At 29.6% G+C, this 13,231-nt stretch overlaps 1 protein-coding gene across 2 annotated transcripts in view; it reads left to right on the top strand.

The window, feature by feature from the left end:
* LOC129905632 (toll-like receptor Tollo) overlaps positions 1-13,231 on the top strand; it is a 234,054-nt gene that overhangs the window by 178,392 nt on the left and 42,431 nt on the right. For both annotated transcript variants that reach the window (XM_055981161.1, XM_055981160.1), the window contains one exon: positions 10,182-10,502. The gene's annotated coding sequence lies outside the window, so the exon portion shown is untranslated. The remainder of the gene's footprint in view (positions 1-10,181; positions 10,503-13,231) is intronic.

Here is a 13,231-nt window from a genome sequence, read left to right as displayed (position 1 = left end):
AATGGGGCAATTTGGAAGCAACCAATTTCGAAAAAAAATTTGTATTTTTTTCCGGATGAATTAGATTTTGGAAAAGAAGCAAAACCCTTTTTCATTTTTTGATAAATTGTTTGAAGGTGAAATAGAAATATTATTAGAATATTGTGTAAGCACGTCCAATCAAAATATAAATCAATTTGGGTAATAATAAATTTATTCACCGCATATCTATCCATTAAGTTTATTGCAAAATTTTAAATTGATTTAATTTTTTTTCTTTTAATTTATTATAGCTTAGTTTATGAAGGTAGATTTTATTGGAATTTGAAATTATAATCAAACATGAATTACAAGTGGCTATTAAAAATATTTACATCAAACTTGGTATCTCACGGTATTAAGGTTGTAGTGACGACTCATATGTTCAATTTTGAACCTCACGCAACACCAACTTTCCTAAACCCAGTAAGAATTGAAGAGGTGTTCTTCAACATTGGCTTAAACATTGCGGAAGCTTTTTCAACTGTATTACATGCACTTCTTATACATATGTATATCTCCGAGACGATGGAAAACTTTTGTTCAGCTTATTTCCAAACAAAAAAACATGAATCGTTATCCCTCTTAAACTATCTTTCCAAGGTGATGGAAACTTTGATAAATGGTCAGATTATGAAATATTTTGAAAACCAACAACTTAAGACGATTGTCAGTACGGTTTTTGTAGGAGGAGCTCCACTGGGGACCTAATGGGTTATCTCTTCGGAAAGTATAGCGAAAGTATCAACGTTTCGGCGAAAATAAAAATGTTGCGCTTGATATTTCTAAGGCATTTAACACAGTTTGTTAAATGCTTTAGAAAAAATTATGCTTGGGCTTTCAATGATTTGCTGATCAAATGGACTAGAAATTATCTTTGGAAACGTTAAATATATATTATATTAGATATCTTCAAATCTGATATCCACGATATTAATACTGACAAGGCTTTGTCATCTCACCCACACTTCTTCTTATTTTCATTAATGACCTTTTAGGAATAACTTATAATTCTCCTAATTTAACATCCCTATTTCCTGACTTATTCCCCAATTCTTCGGGTATGGAACTACTGCAACAACTGTGTGCTTTTTCGACAATTTGTCTTGACATACTTGTGCACATACTTGAAATGGTTTAAAATGCAGCCAAGTTCTTAGGGTTCCTCGGTCGCTGTAAGAAGTTTTTACTGCCCTTTCTTCTATCTGTGAAACAATTGATACGCTCGAGCACTGAAAACATTTTTCAAACCTTACTATTTTCTACCGTTCACTTGAAGAAGCAAATTGCTTTCGTGCCCTGAACAAATTTCCTCGCAATACAAACTAGCCAAGCCAGGAATGCTCATCAGATCACTCTGGGCTCTGGAACCTAACTTCTGATTCGTTCTTTAGCCGGACAACACCTATGTGGAATACTTTACTAAAATTGATATTTCTAAGTTCTAACCCGTTGCAATGAAAATGCATTCAAAAACATTTCTCTTCGGTTTTTCCTCTTGAATTCTTACTAAATTTTTTCCTGCTGCTCGCACTATGTTGTAAATTATTATGTGTACGGGTCAAAATCATGGAGTCGGAAAATTTGATGCCCAGGCATTTTTTTATCATTCCACACCTTTTTTACTTTGTTACATAAAAAATAAAAATAAATTAACGTCATTTCCGGGAACGCTCTTAGAATCTAAATAAAGAATGTAGTCTTACACTTATAATTTTGTATTTTTTGGGTATTTTTACTCAGTATCCTATCTAAGTATGGCTGTAATAAACAATTTTATCAAAAAAGTTAAAACAAAAACAAAAGAAAAAAATAATTATTGCCTAAGTGTTTCGGAGGTGCATAAAAGCATTTTTTTGTAAAAATCGGTCTCTGCCCCAAGAAATAAAGTTATATTTGATTTATTTAAGGGGTAATATCACCTTGTAAACCACGAAATCGAGCGTCATTTTCATTAGCGTATAAAACAAAGAAGAAATATTATTTTCTTTTGGTGTTTGTTTAGTTTAATTAAGTATATTAATGGGTAACAGAATAGGCTAATGTTAAATTTTTTAATGATGTGAAATTTTTTAAATGGCGGTGTAGTCCAGGATGATAGTAAAATCATGTGCTCCCATCGGGCGACCAACTAACTCCTACAGTTTTTAACCGATTGGGCTGAAATTTTGTGTGGAGCTTAAAAATACTATTCTCTAGTGAAGTACGTAGGATTTTTTTGAAATAATAATTTTTAAAGAAATGGCATTAGTTTGAAAAAAATTATTTCATTCCAAAAAACAAAATTCGTTGAAAAAAGACCATAAAATCGTTAAATTTCAATATTTCAAAAAAATCCTACGTACTTCACTAGAGAATAGTATTTTTAAGCTCCACACAAAATTTCAGCCCAATCGGTTAAAAACTGTAGGAGTTAGTTGGTCGCCCGATGGGAGCACAGGATTTTACTATCATCCTGAACTACACCGCCATTTAAAAAATTTCACATCATTAAAAAATTTAACATTAGCTTATTCTGTTACCTATTTATATACTTAATTAAACTAAGCAAACACCAAAAGAAAATAATATTTCTTCTTTGTTTTATACGGTGATGAATATGCCGCTCGATTTCATGGTTTACAAGGTGATATTACCCCTTAAGACATACTATCTTAGTATAATAATATATCATACACATTGATACTATTTCTTGACCCCTTAAGTCGTTTTGAAGAGATCACCACCATTTCGAGGAACGTTTTTCTAGTAGGTACTAATTTTTGGGGTTTTGCGATAAATTGAAAAATATACATTTTTGTGCTCTGCCCGTTCATGAACCGACAAATTATGGCTAAAGCGAACATTTCAGCATGAAATTTTTATCATAAAACAAAGTTGATTTTTTAAGAATTCGGTCATCGAAATTTCCCACCTCCATGATTTTGACCCATAAAGGTAGCTATTTAAAAACAAAATCAGATCTTATCCAGTTTAACCGCATACCTAATAACATACTTCCCTAGTAAATGAACCCGACATAATGTGCAAAATCAATTTCTAGGAAGCTATGTCCTGACTCTAGCCATGACCTCACAATGTATTTGATTTCGATATTTCTTTAATTGCGAGATTGAACCCCATTAAAATGAAAATCACAAAATAATCAATTGAACTGCAAGAACTCATGTATATTTAATTAGCAATGACGAAGGCCATTTTCAATCTTTATTAGAATGTGCCTTGAGTTAAATCTTGGTCGATATCTTTCAATAACCATTTTTGATGAGTATTTTGATAAACAATTAAATTAATTCAATTATCTACTCTTTCTTCTTAGTTATGAATTTTTTTTATTCCTGGAAGGGATACTTCATCTGGAGCTTACAGATATTTTTAATCCAATATATAACTAATATTTTAAACCTAATTTTAAAAAAATTCCAAATGCATCTCTCAGTTATTAATTTTAAATAAGAATATATTTTATTTCTTGTTAGCGTCAATATACTCCGTTTCCTAGTGATAATATTGAATAAAATTAAATTACAATATACCTTTGACTTTCCATGTCTTCCCTTAATTCTGTCCACAGAAGATATCATGTGTATGGTATGTCTTTGAAATTTACCCACAATTATTCGAATTTTGGTATTTTCAGAATGATACACATATAAATAAATTATGTGCCAGGGTTTTGTCTTCCTTCTCGATTGGAAATCGATTTAATTAAATAATCCATTCTGACCCTTATTTGGTATTGATGATTGATGGATTGATTTGACTGAAAAGGAAAGTACAATCATTTCGTTAACATGATTGATAGACAGAGAAGAAATAAATAACAAAAAAAAATATAAAGAGCACTTCAACGTCTCTGATTGTTTTTTCACATTAATCTGATTGTTTTTGATTTATTGGTTGAATTTGAAAATTGCATTCAATTCAACTTAAGTGGATCAAACAATAAATCAATGAGACACAAAAATCAAATGAAAAACGAATATTACCTAATTGATAAGCTTATAAGAGGAATATATTATTATTTACGACAATTTATTGGATTATAGCTTAAAAACTTAAACAAGCAAAATAATATTTATCAGTAGGTTACTTATATGCAGTTCTTTAAATATGAAAATGTTTTTAACAAAACAGAAACAAACAAACAAAAATTCGAAAATTACATTTTTATAATGTATACCTACTTAAAACTAAAATGATGAATAATAAATAAATAAGTGAATAAATATATAAATAAATAAACAAAAAAAAAAATAAATAAATAATAAAATAAATTAATAAATATACAATAAATAATAAATAATATATAAATATAAATAAATAAATATGTAATAAATTAAAAAAAAAAAAATAAATGTAAGTACAAAAAAAATAAATAAATAGACAAAAACTGGTTGTCTGTAAAGTCGGTTTACATACGATGATTTTACGTGATAACGTCATGAGAAAAACGTTGTGTGCTTTTGTTAAAAAGTGATCTAAAAACTATTTATTTGTCAACTTTCTTGTAAAAAAATTATAAGATATTAATTCTTATAGTAAAGTACTTAAGCTAGAGATTAAGACCTTTCATATTTATATCTGTATGTTTTGTAGAAAAACGGAATAACTTTTTGAGTCCACTCATAATTTTTAAGAAAAAGCTAAAAAAATACCTTTACTTTCTATTCTCATTTTATAATTTTTTTATATGAAAAGCGTACAAAAAAAATTTTACAATCCGTAAAAGGTATAAAAATAATTTATTGAAAACAATCATTTTTCATGAAAACAGTGAAAAAATCAACACCATTCAATTCATTTTTTATATAAATTTTATACCAGCCTATTGTTTCAGCTCAAAATATTCACATCAACCATGTCTGTACGACACATGTAAAAAGAGCTAGAATTATTTGAACCCAATCAATTTTTATCAAAAAGCAAAAAAAAAATCAATCCTTTTAATCTCCTAACACCATCAAATCCTTTTTTTTATATCACAAACTATAAAAATTGTATATGATCTGAAATTTTATTATTTCACCTTTTATATGACGCTTCAATCATATTTCTGCCATGCTTAAAAAGAAATAAAGAATTTTTTGTCGAAATTTCAAACTAAGATTACTATACCTTCCACCATGGTGGCTGTCAGGTGTTTTGAGGTATTTCTAAGGTGCAAAAGGAACTGAAAGTCCTGAAGGACAAAAAACTTGTTCTTCCCGCTATTCAGTCAAAAATCAGTTTAGAACACCAATTTTTTGCACATGGCCATTAGCTATTATGTCCTATTAGTTTGAGATCTTTTAAAAGCTCCTGAAAATTGATAAATATTTTATATTTCGAAACGCAGAGCTTAAAAAAAAATTCGTGTTAGATCCCTAACTTTGTTTCATTATCTTTTTAAGTGCACTTTTCAAATTGTCAAAATAAATTACCCTACTTATAATCACTACTTCGTCAAAGGTCTACCACAGGTTTTAGTTTTAAAAAACCATAGGTATATAATTTGATTTTGAAATTTTCTTCAATTTTTTCAATACCTTTGTTAGTTTTACAATAAATTTATCTCTCGATTAAAAAAATACAACTTTCTACATCGTCAGAAATATAGCCTTTTTTTGCAATATTGTTTTACGCCCTTTTTAATGATTGATTTTTTCAAAATCCTTCATTAATGTTCTCCTTTAGGTCATTATCTTTCAAATATGCTAAGCTATATAAGATTTTTGTGATTTTTAAATCTTGTTTTGTAAAATTTTTTGTTGTTGTATGTGACATTTTGCATAATCTTCCCCAAAAAAGAAAAAATTACTTTTTTGTACAATGTTCGTAATAAAATTATGCTTTTTTCAAAACGAGAATATTTGTATCCCCCCTTTTCATCAATCCATAAAATTTTGTAAAAAAAAAACTATTATTGGAAAAGTATAATAGGCATATAGAAAACATTTCGCAATAAACATTTGTCATAGTAAACTAATGTTTAGAATTTCCAATTTTATTCTTAGCAAATACAATTTCATCTCACATAAACTAAACCGATTTAAGAAGACACATTCATGTGTCTGATGATTATAAGACTAAAAGTTACATTTACCACCTCATTGAACAAGAAAATGGAATTTGATAAATAAATTCAAACAAATACGAAAGAAGAACATATCAGATGTACTATTCTCATATAAACTGCTTATTTTTAAAATGTACATGTTTTTTTTGTTTGGAACTACCCTTGCGTAAAGCAGACATAGTTGTTAGAAAAAGTCAAAGTAATTTCAAAACAAAAAATTGCTTAAGTTTTCTATTAGATTTCAATTTATACAGAAAATGTTTGTCTTTCTTGAACGTGAACTAATCAAAAGAATATCCTTCTATGAATGTTTTGTAGTCTTTTTTTAACGATATGAAAATGAATAGAAAAACAAACTAGAAGAATATAACTTAGTTTCTATAAATGAATTATTTTTCAATACTAGCTAAGCCCTATCTAGATGAGTTCTCCTTGTAATCGATGTGAAACTTAGGTAACTATGCATCTTTAATGCATTGAAGCATTGAATAATTATATACTCACAGCCACAAATAACCGTCCACCCAGTTTTTGTCCTTAAATTATGGAATAAAAACTTATATACATATTTACTTAGATCGTTGAAGTTAAAATTTTAATTGAATACAATGTTCAAATACGATAAGGTACCAATACCGTATTTGTTTAGTAGCTGTAAAATTCATGCTTTATTATGTTCAATTAACAAAAGACATTTATATTTATACAAAAAAGTTGGGCGATTACCTAAACCTGTGTGTGTTAATAAAAGTGACGCCGCCGATAGCTTCCAAGCGCGAGAAATGTATTTTTTACCGACTTCCAAAAAGCAGGAGGTATTCAATTAGTCTGTATTTTTTTTTTTTATGTTTGTTAACTCATAACTACTTTTGACAGAGTGAAAGCTGGTGGCTGCAGTGTGGTCCCATTTCAATTTTGTTCAGTTCTGGCGATAGAAACTATGAGAAAAACCATAAAACCCAGTTTTGATCCATGGAAGTCGGTTTTGTTTTTTTGATAAAAATAATTATTCAGAAATCGAATGTATGTACTTAAAAAAGAGAAAAATTTGTTTATAAAAACGCAAATTTCACTAACACAATAAGGCCCAATTTATTCACAATCCATTAACTATAAAGTCGCCATATAAAAAGGGGGTATTTTAAGGATCATAATGGCAAAACCAAGAATCTAAGCAGTCTATACAAATATTTTAAGTGAAAAGATGTAGTTTTTTTTTGGGAAATAAGGAAAATCTGAATAAAATCAAGGTTATAAAGGTAGTCGTACAAAATTTATTAAAAATGTTGTCTTTCCTATGGGTATTGCGAATAAAATAAAGAGTTTTCATAAAAAAATATGTGAAAGGGTGTTTTTTCGGGTTCCTGTTGTTTTGTTTCTTTTACCTACTTCAATTTCTGTTATTTCGTTTTTCACACAATAATCTTTGATTAGTTCGCTTTCCTTTATTTTGTTTCTCGTTTACTTCGATCAATTCGCCCAACTATAACTTCGCCTCATGTTTTCCTGTTTTTTGTTTGTTTCCCAATTTCATTAAAAGTCCAATGAGTTACTTAACCTAGGTTCATTTCGTTTTTTGATAACTTTCGCATCAGGTTTTTTGTGCATGTTAAAAATTAAAAGACGCTCAAATTAACATAAATTATGCTCCACCATTTGTTAAGTGGATGTTATTTGACTACGGGCGTTAAAATTCACCGAATTTCAATGCCTTAAGGCTATTAACATCCACAAAAAAATGGCAAAAAATTAAAATCGAATATTTGAACATAAAACCGTCTTCTCTTCACTCATTTTTTTCACATGTAGTTTAAAGAAATCCAATAAATAAATACAAAAAAGAGCACGTATACGCCACAGTGTACGTGGACAACCAACGTGCAAGTAATGTAAATTACAATTTCGGACTAGGCGCCAACACATCCAAACTAACATTAACAACTTCATCTTCTTTCTCGTCAGAGTTAATAAATGAACAGAAAAACATAATCATAATCCTCTCAAATACGAAATTTCTTCGGCTTCTTCGGCTTTTTTTTAGTTCTTTTCCACAATATTAAAATCTAATGCAGGATTTTAATTAAAAAAATATTCAAAAGAAAAAATTTTCCTATATCCTCAAAAAATTTATTTTTTTTTTATTGAATGGTCTCAGATTACTGCAATTCCAAAAACTTTACTTAGGCAGTAAAGAAATGGATTTTTGGATACATCGTGGTCAGATAAACCTTAAAGGGTTCATGGGAATACTTTTCTTTTGAAACAAATGCTAATTTTTATTATTTATAATCTTTAATAAAAATAACAAAAGATAAGCACTTTTTAAAGGCAAGTAAGGTGTCCAAGGTCATTTGTCATTTTCATCGTAAACAAAGCAATATAAAAAGAAAACAAAATGAGATAAAGAATGCTAAAACAAAACAAAAATACAAATCTATTGAGAAAACTTTTTACTACACTTCTCGATGACATTTCAATTAAAACTTTTTATTTTGTCCAAAAAAGTATTGTTAAGTCAATACACTGAAATGTGAAATAAAACCTAAGATCCTAACTTAAATTATGTTAACTAATTAATTTTATCACCTGCCTAAGTTAAAAAGTTTCGAATGCAAATATTCAAAAGAGATTTTTCTCTTGTTTTTTTTTTTAATAAGTAAATTAGAAAGACATTTTCATTGACGTTGACATTAAATTAATTGACAACGAGTTAAAATGGCATCGCAAAAGAAATAGGTTCCGTTATACAAACCTATACCTATCGTATCGTCGTCGTCACTACCAATACCTTCATATACCCGTTCCGTGCCGTGCCGCGAACCATTACACTTTGTTGGTATTGACTTAAGGCAAAAACAACTTTAAACAAAAATAAGAAAATAGCAAAAATGAAATCTTAATTTTCAGAAAATACTCTTGAAGAAAACTGAAAATTTAGAAATGAAAAGAACAAGAAGATAGCACAACACCAACACCAAGGAAGCTTACAAAAATTATTATTATGAAGAATGAAAGTAAAATTCCTTCCTCCTGTTCTTGATTATAAGTAAAGAAGTTTTTTTTTGTTAAAACTTTAATTACTTTTCATGCTTTTTTGATGATTATGTTTATGATGCTTGTTGATAGGCGAGGCGTCAAGCTGAAGCTTTTAGTGGAATGGAGGCCTTGGTAACTGGTTCCTAGGAGCTCGTAGCAGTAGCAGTGTGAATATTTTATGGGAAAGTGATTAAAATACGAATAAACTAAGAAAATAATTCAGTGGTTGCTATGAAAAGCCATTGGCTTAAGAGTTTGATTTTGGAGAAAATGGGTAATGGTAGCGGGGTAAGTGTTAAGTTAATTTTAAAGTCACTAACCGTTGAGAAAACTTGAAACGGACATGATAATTCATAGCATCCGATATTTCCCAAATTGATTTTTTTAATCAAATATTATTTCCTAATTTCGATTGGAGTTTTCCTTATTTGTGAACAATACTTAAGGAACTGATTTAAGGGTTTTTTTTTTAAGAACAAGAATTGTTTCATTTTTTTTTTCTTTTCTTGTTATAAAATAAACGGCTTCTACTGCCGAAAACAATTAATACGAGCTCCAAACCTCTTAAATAAATTTTGGATTTGACATTCAATTATTCCAAAATTTAATGAGTACGTTTGTATGTGACGAATACCTACCAACAAAATCCATAAGCATACATTAACCCATTTCTTTCATGTTCCCAGAATATATCGCAGAATCACCACCGTTCAAATAAAAATAATTAAAAATGTTATCGAAAAGTCCTTTTTTTCTGAAGTCCATACCCATGTTAATAAATAAACGGATTTAAAAATCGAAATATTTTTCTTTTCGTTGTAAGAACTTTGGCAGCAAGGACGAAAATAATGAATTCCCATTCAATTTTGTTTCATGCTATAAATTTACCAACAAGCTATTCAAAATGAACGTCCAGTCATATATCTTTTAATACCCTACCCTCTATCTCTCCAAACCATATAGCCCCCAACAGAACTAAACCTTTCTTTTACCTTTACTGCACAGACTTTTTAAAAAATACTCATGTAAAAATTGTTTCTCTCTGTTTTTTTTTTTTTTCCATTTACAGATCAGCAAGTGAATACCTACCGTAAAAGGATTACGACCAAAAGCATAGTTTTAATATAGAAACAGTACTTAATAAACAATACACAGTTATTGTATCTGCAATTGCTATATAGAAAAAGCAGCAGACGCAGCATTGAAACACAAGGCATCCCAAAACTGACGGCATAGGTACCAGTACCAGCAGCAACGGTTCTTATGATTCAACGGTAACACACAGCTTTCCTCGCTCACAAAATAGCAGCATCGAATCGAACAAGAAGCAAGCAACAGCAGTTAAAGGGTGGCAAGGCATCGTGGAAAGAATTCGGTAAAAGGCTCCAAGGTAAATGGTATTTTTTGAAATATCCAGTTTTTCGGTTTTGTTTTGTTTAACAGTGGAAAATGTTTACTTCATTGGGAAATATGAACATGAATATGGTAGGGTGAATCAGTTTTTAGATTTGCAAGAACCAAAAAATCGAAATTCAACCAGGTTTGTCAGATCTTCTCATAATTTACGCTTGGGGCTTTCAAACTTTCTATTTTAAATAATAGTGAAATTGTATCTTATGTATGTATGTAACAGAAGCTATGTGATTTCTAAAGCTTTTGTTAATTAGGTATACCTATCGTTAAACTGACAATTCTGATTTCCTTGAAAAATGCTGAAGGAAAATACAATATTCCTGAGAGACAACTGAAGAAAAATTTTACTCAATTTATCTAGTATAAGAGTTATTTTTGGTAGGGAGCAATAACATAACTGCGCCATATGTAAATGAGTCCGAGAAATAATTTTCCCGAAGGTTTAACTTCCTTAACCTGTATTGACCTAGCGATTTAGAAAGCATGATCCTATTTGTTTCAAATTTAAGAATAAATTTACACAGAAGAATTCTTAAAAGAAATCACCCTATAGAATAGCTTTACAAGTTTTTCTTGTGATGGGATGTGAGTTTTGATGGAATTTCTTATTTTTTGTGTTGTGTTTAATAGATTTAAGGTAGTTTTTTTTTTTTTGGAGACTCTCTTGAGGTATTTTTCATATATACAGCGATAGCTTTCATAAATGAACATATTAATTTTGGAAAAGTGAAATTTTATTTAAAACAAAAATAAAAATAGAAGTTTTTAAACAAGGCCTACCTTACTTTACCAAATAATCTGCATTTATATTGTGCTGCCAAGAAAAACAAACGACGATCATACGAGGGATTGAACAGAAGACACTTAGGGCCAGTTGTACAAATATTTAATCCGTGGTTTAGCAACTTTAATCTTCTGAAATCGGTGGTAAGGTTCCGGTTTAGCACTGGTGCAAAGTCCACATATGTAAAAATAGCCACATCCATGCTTGAACCGAAGTTGATCCGCAGCTAATCCGCCGAAATCGGTGGTTTAAATTCCTGATCCGAGGCTGAACCACGTTTATACAACTGGCCCTTAACGCTCTAGTCGTACACCTTACCACCTGAACCTACGGGCTATACAAATATTGATCGCGATTTTTGTTCTAGTGCCAAGTAAAAAATAAATGAACTTTTCACTCAAATTTTAAGAAGATTTCCTCTATATAAATAATAAGAAATCTGTTAGTTTGTAGGTTAGATGGTACCTACTATTATTCTCTGTGCACCTGCTATATTTCGTTTAGTTTTTTTTTATTCATTTATTCATTGCCAAGGGTACATGCTAACCTGGTACCTGCCAAACAACTTGTTTTTTTTTTATGAATTTCTCCCTTATGATTTTGTTCAATTTCAATTTTTTTTTTTGGCAAAAGTATTTAAAAAGTTTTAATAGGTACAATATTATGTAATTCTAAAATAAAACTTTGAAAAACAATAATTTTTTGATTTAAAATCTTTTTTTTTATTTAGAATTAAATTTTCTTTGCTTTTTTTTTGAGAATTCGATTTTCAAAAATGGGACATTGACTTTTTTTTAATTTTGATTCTAGATGTTGAGTAGTAACTTCCACGAAATGGCATACCAAGTTTATTCTAAAAATTTTGTTCCCAAATTAAAAAAAAAAAAAAAAAACATTTTAAAAGGCTCAAACGATTTTGAATATTTTTTTTTTTGTTCTTAAAATTCCATCCGAATAAAGAAATCAAACGGCATACTTTTTTGAAGCTCAATCTCATCTAAAGTATTGTTTTTATCTTTTGAAAAACGAATTTTGTGTTTTTTTTTTAATTCTGTTTCATAATTATTTCCAAATTTTTATTTACGAGTAAACATAAACAGTCTTAAACAGTTTAGAAAGTTGAATTATTCTAAGAGCAAGATCGTGTGACCCAGTCGTGTATTTATATTTTTATATTCTAGTTCTGCTTTGATTTTATAATTGCAGTCTTCAATTCAAAATCATTCAATCCCGTCATTTTTTCTTTTAGTTTTGCGAATTTTGATCAGCTTTTCGTTCATTTCATTTTCTTTTGATGGTTGCCATCAAAGAAATCCTGGATGTTTCCCGTCAAGTATTTAGACTCACTCCACTTTTCCTAATTAGAGACTATTCCTTCTAACTAGTGCCGTGCAGTTGCATTTAAAAGACCTTAGGTCTTACAGGCATATAGTTAAATTATTATTATTACTGGTACATTTACAACTAAAATAAATCGGTAAATTCTTGGATTGGTTCTGCTTCTTTTTTGTCTTCTTATCTACGGAGATGCTCGTTGTCTTTAACTCAAATAAAGTAGGCGCTCGTATCAGATCCTGGTGTTAAGGCATCTCCTTTAATAGTTCTTTTGTGTTATTCAGTATTTTAAGTTCTACCTCCATCAGATCACTCCAGCGCCTTAAAGCAAATCATTTTGTCACCTTTTTACTGCCCCTGTTGAATGGAGAGAAAATCTTCACCTAAAACAACAGGTTAATCCAGTGTATACTGGGACATCAAGCGAAGAGTCACAGCCCTTTCTTAGAGTTAATGAAGGCTAACAATCCACGAATGTGGGGGATCACTGAACCTCATTTATGTTTAGAAAGGAGTCAGAACCTCAGCTCAAGTTTTTCAATTGATTTGGACAGTTTTTACTAAACGATTAATCAAACCTTATATCA

Source organism: Episyrphus balteatus, chromosome 1 (assembly GCF_945859705.1).
Source record: "Episyrphus balteatus chromosome 1, idEpiBalt1.1, whole genome shotgun sequence".
Taxonomy (NCBI): domain Eukaryota; kingdom Metazoa; phylum Arthropoda; class Insecta; order Diptera; family Syrphidae; genus Episyrphus; species Episyrphus balteatus.
This window is presented reverse-complemented; position numbering and strand designations above follow the sequence as displayed.